This window comes from Piliocolobus tephrosceles, chromosome 17 (genome assembly GCF_002776525.5).
Source record: "Piliocolobus tephrosceles isolate RC106 chromosome 17, ASM277652v3, whole genome shotgun sequence".
NCBI classification, from domain to species: domain Eukaryota; kingdom Metazoa; phylum Chordata; class Mammalia; order Primates; family Cercopithecidae; genus Piliocolobus; species Piliocolobus tephrosceles.
The window spans coordinates 57706926-57718678 of record NC_045450.1 but is presented as its reverse complement, the minus strand read 5'-3'; the positions used below and the strand labels follow the sequence as shown (position 1 = coordinate 57718678).

Below are 11753 nucleotides of genomic sequence, written 5' to 3'. Positions count from 1 at the left end.
AAAAAAAAAAAAAAAAAAAAAAAAAAAAAAAAAAAAAAAAAAGAATCCTAACACCTCTGGAGAGGTCTTGGGAGCTGGAAATTAGGGACCAGGCTGTTTCCCATACTTTCCAGTCTTCTGATAGTGAATGAGCCAAAGCCCGCACTTCTGCCTCAGCTCCTGAGAGAGGAGATCACTGTAGCAGCCAGTCCTGTGACCCAGCACCTCTTGTTCACTGTATTCAAAAACACAGGGACTGGTGATTTTCTGACTTGTGCTGCCCTTAAAGTCATTCTTGAAATTACATTTTCCTAAAAAATATCATCCATTTCTTCCAGGATTTCAACTTTACAAGTACAGAGTTGCAGAAAATACTGGTTCATGATTCTTTCCATTTCCTCCATATCCAGAGCTAGTTTGCTTTTCCCACTTCTTCTTTTGAATATATGTGCTTTCTAGACCTTTTTCCCAGGGTTAGAGTTAGAGACTAAACATTTATGTCCCTGCCAAATTCGTATGTTGAAGCTCTAGCTTCATGAGACAAGTGACTGTACTTGGAGACGGGGCCTATGAGGATGTAATAAGGATAAATGAGGTCCTAAGGGTGGGACTAAAGGTCCTAAGGTTAAAAGAGGTCCAATAGGGCTGGTGCCTTTATAAGAAGGAGAGACCAGAGCCCACGCACCCACTCACCCCCTACCTCCCCCATGTGAGGACACAACGAGAGGGCTACTATCTATGAGCCAGGAAGACAGCCCTGGCAGGGGCCAAAATCAGCTGGCACCTTGATCCTGGACTTCCAGTCTCCAGGACTGTGAGAATTAAGTATGTTGGTGAAGCCACCCAGTCTATGGTATTTTGTTATGGCAGCCCAAGCAGACTAATACAGCTAGGCTGAGCAGTGGTTTACTTATTTTAATGTGGTTTCCTTTTGTTTTCAAAGAACCAGCTTTTCTAGCTGAGCAACACTACTTTCTTCTATTTGTTTTAAATTCACTGATTCTGCTGTCTTAGTTTCTTCCTTCAACTCTGTAAGGGGCAGTGTAAGCACCACTCCAAACCTCTTGTCTCATCCTTAGTCCAGTTCTACAGAGGCCTTAGTTAGCTTTATGAAGCTGCAACCTACCGGAACCTTCACAAGCACCTATATCACCAATACCTGGTTCCTGCCCTGGGGCTTCTCTAGTGTCCTATGTGGGACACCTGTGGACACCTGCTGGGCCCTGAAGTGCAGGGGCGTAAACACCTGTGGGACCCCCTTGACCAATGGCAGAGAGAAACCAATGAATCAATGTTTTCCCCGTCGATCCCCCAGCGAGGCAGCCTTAAGACTCCAAGGCTCCTCAAAGGCCCTGCAAGGCAGAGCCTGTTGAGGGCCGAGCATACCAGTGCATCCTTGTACCAGTTCTCCCATCTCTGTTTCACTCCCCTTGTCTTTCACTCTGCCCCTGCGACCACATTCCTAAATAAATTTCTACATACAAATCTTTGTTCCAAGTTCTGCTTTTGGGGAAGCTTAGACTACAAAAGGATTTTTTCCTATTGACTTATTCATTTATTTTCATTCTTTCCTGTTTGGCAATTAAAGCCGATAAGGCCACAAATTTTCCTCAGGATACACTATTTGTCACATTCCAGAGGTTTTTATATTTCATGTTTTAATTACTGTTTTATAGTCAGTCAGCAATTCTGTTTTGTCTCTGACCTACTAACTGCTTAGGATCGTTTGCTGTTGCTAATTTCTTCTGTTTAATAAGTTCTGGCTTTATTGCATGCTGGTTATATAATTCAATCTACCAACTTCTACTTTACACATTTTTCAGGATTTTTTTGTGACTCGTGTCCCTTTAAAAAAATATATTATCTGGTGTTTAAAGAGAAAACTTATTCTGTGATGGGAGAATATACAACTCCATTTTTAGATAAACCAACTCTACCAGTTACATATGTAGTGTGTGATAGGTACCCCACTCAGATAGTCAAGGGTGTAGAGTCAAGGGTGCATACCCGCTGCCTGAACCGTGAAGGCCTGGTAGTGAGTCAAGACCATGGGGCTCAGCAGAGGAGCAGGTGTTTGCAAGAATGTAAACATCTTAGAAAGTATTGAGAACCTACCAAGAAAAGTCTCATCGTTTAAATGCAGTAGACAGAGAGCCAGAAAATTCTCTTAAAAGTACTTAGAGACGAGGGGCAGCACAGGTCTCTAAAGCTGTCCTGCTGCCATCCAGGAGTAAGTATGTAAGTCCTGATAAACTCATCTACTTGCCAAGCTGGACTTGTCCAAGGCATTCTTTGGTCTCTTGGCTCCCTCCCAAGGGGAAAGTTTTTTTAAAATATGATTCCGGGTTTCTTCCTGTTATGACATTATACAGATTTTCTACATAATCCTTGATTACTTTTACCTAATTAAACCAAGATGGCCAGTGAAGAAGTAACTCTCACAAAACACTGAGCTCAGATGTGTCATCAGCAAATCCTTTCAATGTTTCGGAAATGAGTAATTCTAACGCTATGTAAACCGTAGCAGAGCACCGCAAAGTAAGTTTCCCAATTCTTTTTATGGTGCCAGCACAATACTGATGCAAAACTATAGACTAGTCTCATTTACGAATTCTAATCCAAAAATTCTATCAAGGAATAGACTCCAGTAGTTCATTAAATACATCATGAGTAAGTAGGATTATCCCACGAACATAAACAAACCTCAACGGTAGGATACTAATTAGTATATTTTTCACATTAATAAATCAAAGAAAGAGAAACACATCTCAACAGATACCAGGCCAGGCACGGTGGCTCACGCCTGTAATCCCAGCACTTTGGGAGGCCAGGGAGGGCGGATCACAAGGTCAGGAGATCGAGACCATCCTGGCTAACACGGTGAAACCCCATCTCTACTAAAAATACAAAAAATTAGCCGGGCGTGGTGGCGGGCACCTGTAGTCCCAGCTACTTGAGGCTGAGGCAGGAGAATGGCGTGAACCCGAGAGGTGGAACTTGCAGTGAGCCGAGATAGTGCCACTGCACTCCAGCCTGGGCGATGAGTGAGACTCTGTCTCAAAAAAAAAAAACAAAAAACAGATACCAAAGGTGTTTAACATAATTCAACATTTATGCCTAATTTTAAAAATTTACATCCTAGAGAAACTCTGATACATAGGAGGTATGTACAAAAACGTTATCAGCACATTTTAATAACAAAACACTGAAAACAACCCACATGTTCACTGAAAATACATCGATAAATTTCCATACAGTTTTTTACAATGGAGCTACATTGTAAAAAGCTCCACACAGAAGCTATACACAGAAAGCATTTGGGAACTTAACATTGAATTATTAGAGTCCCAGATGACTTATACACACAATGGTGCCATTTATATGAAGCTCAAAAAAAAAAATTTTTTTTTAAGTACATTGCTTACAGATGCATGCATATGTACTTATTTTTAAAAATAATAGGGCTACAATTAACACAAAATTCAAGATAACTGTTACCCCTAGGGGTTGAAGGCTGGGAGTTGGGTTGAGGAGGAGGAACACATTGATAAATTCAGCAGTAATGGAAATCTTCTCTTTCTTAATTGAGTGGTATGTTCATGGATGCTTTTTATTACTATATATATAACATATAAATATATATTTTAAATAAATATATAAGCCAGCAAGGATAGGGTGAAAGTGAGGACCCAATATGTAATACAAAGAACAGCCAATGTGCCTAACTATACTACAATGAACATAACCACACCTAAGTGGTAGGAAACAAAAGGGATAAGCAACTTTGGAAAACAGTATTTTGATTAAACACCATAAGATTAAAGACAAAAAGACCTGTATTCAAGTACTGTACTTTAGGTAGTAAATTTGCTTTTCATGGGGGTGTGAATTAGCGATTCTGAAACTATTAAATATATTCTAAAACTGAGTGACTCGTACCTACGTTGTAGAAGTCATTCCCAGGTCATTGTCACCCCAGAGCCGAGAGAAGTAGGGCTGAGTTACCTTTTACGGCCGACACTGCTCCAGGAGACAGTGTCCTCCAAAAGCCGGGCTTCTGCTGCCGGGTGACTGGGAGGGGCTCTGCGCTCCCACGCGGCCCTAATTCTTGACCCTATGTCAGGAGCCTGGGAGCACACGGTCCATACTTGGGATGCACACAGGTTAATGTTCCTGCCAGACCTCAGCATGTCAAACGACTTGTGGTATCACCTCGGGCCGCTTCATGCCCGCAAATATTCCACCCTTTAGCTGCACCGACACATCTTCCCCCAGCTGATCAAGTGCTAAATGCTCGGGGCCTCGTGGCTGGGACAGCAACATGGGTTTCCCCTTCCAACAGGCGCAACCTACTGAGCCACAAAGACCAAAGCTGGAGTCGAGGAGCGCGGAAGACCACCCCGGGCCGCCGCCCTGCTCCCTCTCCCAGCCTGGGCCTCCTGGCAGCATAGGCCACCGGAGACCCAGCTGCACACAGGGTGGGAGTGCGTCTCCGCCAGACCCAGAGCCTGTGGGACAGGGCACGGCCCACGGCGCCCAGAGCCCTGCACTCACCTCCGCAGCGGGTTGCTCCCCGGCGCTGCCGGATGTGCGTCACCAGGCGGCCGGGCCTCTCTAGGAGCAAGGTCTCTCCGCCTCGGCGGTGGTCACGCCCGGCCTGCTGTGGCCGCAGCCCGGGCGGCTAGCTCAGGTCTGGCCCAAGCGGACTGTTACCCCTGGGGAATGGGGCAGGTAAGAATTAGAGCCAAGCAGGGACCCAGCCTGGGGAGGTGAAGCTGCAGGTGCGGCCACGTGTGGGAGTCTTGGAACTGGACCAGTGGATGGCGCGCTGTCACTCACACCCACTGCCCCCTTTTGCTAACAAATAGTTTGTAATGTCCATCTTATTCTCCTGACCTGATACTCATACCTAATGGCCTAGAAAATCATACATAACATACACACCTACATATTAAAAACTAATGTTATGTCTTAAGTGTAATGAAAGAGAAAAAAAAGAGGAACGTCATCTGTCACATACTTCAATGTGTTTGGTCTTGGCTGCCGCAGGAGACCTAATGAGGTGGTCGCCTTTATACATAGACGTTGTCTGAATGCCACAGCCACAAAGCTGTGACTTATATTGTTTCAAAAATCACAAAATTGTGATCCAAAATGGCAAACACGTTTTGGTGAAGTTCTGAATGAAACACGGGACAATCGTCTCTTGATTATACAATAATTACATTCCTGGAACATCAGTATATGTTAAAACTGTGCAAAAATACATGTTTATCCAGAAAACAGGTTTAGATTCAGATAATTTAGACATAGAATTTTCACCTACCTGAATGTTCAAGACATTTGAAAGTGTGAACATTTTTTCAATGGGGAGGACTGTCCTGTACATTGCAGGATCCTGGCTCCCATCCACAACGCTAGTAGCAATGTTACCACTGACACCAAATATAACAAAATACCTACCATAAAATTCCAAAATGAGCTCTGGGGAAAGGCAGACAGTACTAAAAGCCACTGGATTGAACGACCCTTAAATTCCCCACCCCCTCACACACCCCCCAACCCTGGTAATGTAGGCTTTTCTTCCTTCCAGCACTGATCCATCCAACGCTGCTGGGAGACTGGTATTTGGCTTCCACTTGCCTCTGTGGCCTCTTATCACTCCCATTCATTCCCTGACTCCACTTCAGCCCTACATGCTAAAAATGCTGTTCTCTAAATCTAGAATGCCCTTCCCTTCCCATTCCTACCCTCCATCTTGACTGTTACTGGAAGTGTGAGCTCAAATTCAATTTTGCATGGGAAGCAAGCCTTCCCTGATCATCCAGAATAAGGCAGGACACTCATTTATGTGCCATCACAGCATTGTGTACTTATTTAATGGTGATAGCTTATTTATATGTCTGTCTTCTCTGGTGGCTTCAGGGAACAGACACTATGTCTATCTTGTTCAACATCATCATCCTCAGCTAGAGAATAACCTGGCAGAAAGAAGGAGAGCAATAAACATTTGTTGTTGACAATGGTCCAAAGGCTCCAGCCCTAACTCTTAGGCAGAAGCCTACTTTGTGTGTCCCCAAGGGTAGGATATATCTTATGCCTTGGACCATGACAGTGACCATAGCCAGGTGCCCTTCTCTGCCTTGCCCTGACCCTGATCTTCACTGTTTTCCAAAATGAGCTCATTAAGAAAATGACTGGGCAGAGTAATAGCTGGGGATTATGTTGCTCTTGTCAATAATTTCTGGTTTTCACGTCTTTCTAGGGTCAGAAATCAGGAGTGGGGACTTGTTGAAAGAAATAGGATGGAATCAGCAGATCACATAAATGCTGGCCCCAAATGTTTGCATCACAAACCCATTGCATAATTTTACAGATGAGAAAATAAAGCTCTCTAAATAACCACAAAACTCGTACTCTACTTCAGACATATCAGAAAAATGAGATAATAATGCACAAACCAAGTTTCTCTCCAGGAGGTAGGTCTGGAGAGATGGAGATCAGTTCTCGTCTGTCAACCCGTTTTTCCATTCTTATATGGTTACAGAATTTCTAACAAGGAAGGTAAGAGGTCAGGGAAAAAGCACACATTTCCCAGCATTCTTTAAAGCAAAGTGTGTCCATGTGACCAACTTCTGGCAAACCTAAGAAAATGTGATGCTGTGCCCTTAAAGACAAGGGACATGCCCTCCCTGGCCCCAAACCTTCATCGACCCAGTGGAATGTTGACAAGGGAGAGTATCAGAGCATTTTGGACCATGTGAATAAGGGTGTGGCTGCTGGGGATGACAGAGCAACCAAAAGGAGGAGTCACAGAGCTGCTATATCAGCCCCAGATGGCTTATTTTCTGATGATACATGAGAGAGAAATAAACTTTTATCAAATTTAAACCACATTTATTTGGGTTCTTCAAATTAATTTCCAAGCCCATAGTCTAACTAATACCCCTAGAATGAGGAAGGATGGAAAAGTCACACAACACAACAGTTAAAAAATTAAGCTGGCTCTTCGACCACAGCATTCTAGAAATTCATTTCTACACCAGGCCTGCAGCAATGTAGTATCAGTTTCCTCCTGCTCAGCTCTAAGGCTTCTTCTCCTGCACCCTTTGTCCTGCAGCCCCAAGACTACCCCAAAGCCCTTCCTCCCTGACCACCAGGGAAAGCTGACAATCTTCTCATGTTAAAAAATCTTTTTTGTTGGTAGGGCGTGGTGGCTCACACCTGTAATCCCAGCACTTTGGGAGGCTGAGGTGGGGGGAATCACATGAGGTTGGGAGTTCGAGACCAGCCTAACTAACATGGAGAAACTCTGTCTCTACTAAAAATGCAAAATTAGCTGGGCATGGTGGCGCATGCCTGTATTCCCAGCTACTCGGGAGGCTGAGGCAGGAGAATCATTTGAACCCAGGAGGCGGAGGTTGTGTTGGGCTGAGATTGCACCATTGCACCCCAGCCCAGGCAACAAGAGCAAACCTCCGTCTCAAAAAAGAAAAAACCTTTCTCGTTTCCAGTTTTTTATTTTTTTTTTTGAGATGTAGTCTTGCTCTGTCACCCAGGCTGGAGTGCAGTGGCCGGATCTCCGCTCACTGCAAGTTCCGCCTCCCGGGTTTACGCCATTCTCCTGCCTCAGCCTCCCAAGTAGCTGGGACTACAGGCGCCCACCACCTCGCCCGGCTAGTTTTTTGTATTTTTTAGTAGAGACGGGGTTTCACCGGGTTAGCCAGGATGGTCTCGATCTCCTGACCTCGTGATCCGCCCGTCTCGGCCTCCCAAAGTGCTGGGATTACAGGCTTGAGCCTCCACGCCCGGCCTGTTTCCAGTTTTAACAGGACAGAGTAAAGATGGCTTTGCCTGCTTCTTCTCGTTAAAACTGTGGCAAAACAACAGTCTGGTTGATGTTCATTCCGGGAGTTCAAGGCTGTTTTCATGCTATAAAATTTTTACTTATTTATTGATGTTGTGAGTTCTGTGAACAAATCATTTAATCTATGTGGAGAAATGTACTAGGGTAGGTTGAGGTCTTATTCTCAAAGCAACCAAACATATATAGGAATAAGTTTATGAATAAATGTATAAGACATTTATCAAGAAAATTTTAAACATTTGGGGACTAAACCAATGAAAACCCCTTGTGTAAATGGAAAGGCACAGGTAATCCTTCAGTAACAAGGATAGTTTTCTTTATTTAATCCATAAGTCCAACGTTATACTAAATAAGACCCCTATAGGATTTGTTTTAAAACTTGTGAAAATGATTCTAAAGTTTACGTAGAAAAAATATTAGAAGTGGCTGGGCACAGAGGCTCATGCCTATAATCCCAGCACTTTGGGAAGCCAAGGCAGGTGGATCAACTGAGCTCAGGAGTTCGAGACCAGCCTGGCCAACATGGTGAAACCTTGTCTTTACTAAAAATACAAAAATTAGCCCAGCGTGGTGGCACACACCTGTAATCCCAGCTATTGGGGAAGCTGGGGCAGGAGAAATGCTTGAATCCAAGAGGCGGAGATTGTAGTGAGCCAAGATCATGCCACTGCACTCCAGCCTGGGCAACAGAGTGAGACTCTGTCAATAAAAGAAAGAAAAAGAGAGAGAGAGGAAGAGAAGAGAAGAGAAAAGAAGAGAAGAGAAGAGAAGAGAAGAGAAGAGAAGAGAAGAAAGAAAAGAGAAGGAAAGAAAGGAAGGAAGATGCTTATAAGGTACTACTGAAACTTAGGAATGCACAAGTATTGAAAGTCAAAGAATGGAAAATAGATATATCTGACAAGTATTAAGTTAAAGGAAAAATGGCATAGCTATATTAGTATCTCACAACAATAAGTTTAAGACAATAAATATTATTAGGCAGAATTCTATTGAGGGCAATGTAGCAAATAATATAAACTAGAATCTAGAAATTTAGAATAAGATATAACATTCAACATGATTTTAAATACTTAACTCACAGGAAAGTGTAGCCAGGTACCAAAACCAAACAAGAAACTAAAACCAGAGGGGTTGGTTTGGACTGAGGAGCTCAGCTCATGCTTTGGCCAACAGGAGTGGGAATGGTGATGAAGAGTTGTAAGTCTTGATATCTGAGAAAGCAGAATTACAATATGCAGGAGGCATATTATAGGAACAAGGAATAGGAACAGAGACTTTTCTCACACACATATACTCATCCAAATGCCTGGACTCATGAAAGGATAACTTTTTTAAAAATCTCATGAACAAAGAGAGATAACAAAGAATCTTATGATCCCTGCCTAAGTTTTGAAGTGGTAGTACAAATGTCTTCTAAAAATTTGTAATCATAGCTTGCATCATTAAGTATAGAGTTTAATTAATACTACCTACTTGGACCAGTAACTTACAATTCAAGAAATTACATTAAAAACTAATCCTGAGAGACTTCTGAAATAGTCACAACAGAACTCATAGCCAATGACATTTAAAAGTTATTACAACCACATCTGATACATCTAAAAGTTTGGTGGAGAAATGAAAGATATAAAAAAGACCCAAATCAAACTTCTAAAGATGGAAACCTATAATGTGCAATAAAAATACATTGGATGGGATTAGCAGCAGATTAGACATTATAGAAAAAAGATGAGTGAATTTGAAGACATAGCAATAGAAACTATTCAAAAAGAAACACAGAGAAAAGAAAATTAAAAATAAATGTACAGGACTGAGAAGTCCTGATTTCTTCACCTACTAGCTATGAGACCTTGGACAACCACTTAGCGTTTCTGAAATTCCATTGATTCATCTTAAAAATGAGTTAATAGTGCACAGTTGCTGTAAATACTACATATTTTTTTTTACCTAAAGTACATACAACAGGGACCGGGATTCAGTAGTTGCTCAATTAATGTTAACTTTTCCCCTCCTCTAAATTATTTGTGGACCTGATTACACTTTTTTATTTGTTAATAAGGACATTAGTAATGCATAAGTTTGTAAATATGACATATTATAACTAGGAGAAAGACCTACAGTGCCAAACTCCTTCAAAGTTTTTTGTGCATAACTTCACAGAAACTTGCTAACAACAATCAAGTTCAGAAGCTTTTTACCACAGAGAAAGCAGATCCAATCCATTGTATGTTTCTGAAAATAGGTTAACAGGTTGGAGTTAACAAGTGAGGAGAGGGTGTGAAAAAGAATCAAGCAGCCTGTCTCCAAATCAATACAACATACCATCTTTCTCACGTGCATTGCCTGATAGTTTGGTATGTCCCTAGGAAGAGCCCTGAGCATTCTTCCTTACATAGTACAACCAGGTATTACACATTTTCCCCCAACTTGAAGGACGTTGGCCTCCAGAATAACACAATGATACTAGGTACCAATCCCATAGACCTCCCAAGGGAGTTGGTCCAATTATCAGCTCTGATGCTGAAGTTCCTAGAAGGAAGAGAAAGAATCTCAACCCCCACCTTGTCATAAAGAACCTTCTAAAAGACTGCTGATTTTAGAGGATTACAATTGCCAGGTACACAGGAGTCGAAAGTCCCAGGAAATTAACAGTGACCGCTGCAACGAGTGTTTATAGTGTCATCCAGGTACAAAGGACAGCAGTAGAAAACAGAGAAACCGTGGTGCTGTCCAAGGTGCTAGCTCCGACTCAGTAGGGTGCCTGTGGAGCTCTCCAAGGTTCTGGGGCTGGCCTCAGAACCATTGTCCTCCAACCTGCTGTGTTGGTCCCCTCTTACTATATATATTTTTATTTTTTTAAGAAGGAGTCTTGTTCTCGTCACCCAGTCTGGAGTGCAGTGGCACGATCTCAGCTCACTGCAACCTCCACCTCCTGGGTTCAAGCGATTCTCTGGCCTCAGCCTCCTGAATAGCTGGGATTACAGGTGCTCGCCACTACGCCTGGCTGATTTTTGTACATTTACTAGAGATGAGTTTTTACCATATCGGTCAGGCTGGTCTCGAACTCTTGACCTCAGGTGACCCACCCGCCTCGGCCTCCCAAAGTGCTGAGATTACAGGCATTAGCCACCACGCCCAGCCTCCCGCTGGCTATATTTTAAGCCTGATATCCAGATACTTAATCTCACCCTATTCCTTTCTTTGAATTCATTTGGTCAGAACCTGACACATATCACCCAGTGCCCCAGTTCCTACCATCTTCTCTATCACTCTGCCTCAAAATCCAGAGATTCCAAGGATGAGAATTTATTGTGGACCCAAATGGCTAAGAGAGGCTCTTTTGGGAAGCTTTCTTACATCGTAAAAATTTTTGTAAACATAAATTATTTGTATTTGAAAGATCTAAAAGACAAGGAACTATGTATTGTTCTTGTTAACAATAAATTACCTCAACACTATTTAAACATAATAAAAATGTAATAAAATTTGAAACTTCATGTGTCCCAATTGCTTTATTCAACTACCTTACATTCCTTTCCTAGTGAGTTAGCTTGTATTCAGGTGTTCTGAGCCATGAAAACAATTTTCTTTCTTTTCTCTTTTTTGTAGAGATGGGGTCTCGCTATGCTGCGTTGGCTGGTTTGGAACTCCTGGCCTCAAGTGATCCAACCATTTTAGTCTCCCAAAGTGCTAGGATTATAGACATGTGCCATCGTGCCTGGCCCAAAGACATCTTTCATCGGAATTGCACCTTATTATTAGACACATTTATGTTTATTATGTAACGCTTTCTTCACATCCATACTGAAGAAGATCCAAAAGGTATTATATCTATTTTGTAGATGAAGAAAAACAAAGCTTACATGTTACAGTCTTTGTAGAACATAGAGTGTAGTGGGAGACACAA

General features: G+C 42.5%; 1 protein-coding gene across 1 annotated transcript in view; it reads right to left on the bottom strand.

Moving 5' to 3' along the window:
* Positions 1 to 4544, bottom strand: part of ZNF23 (zinc finger protein 23) — a 20289-nt gene extending 15745 nt beyond the window's left edge. Inside the window, exon 1 of the mRNA XM_031934416.1 lies at positions 3985 to 4544. The gene's annotated coding sequence lies outside the window, so the exon portion shown is untranslated. The remainder of the gene's footprint in view (positions 1 to 3984) is intronic.
* Positions 4545 to 11753: the final 7209 nt, after the last annotated feature.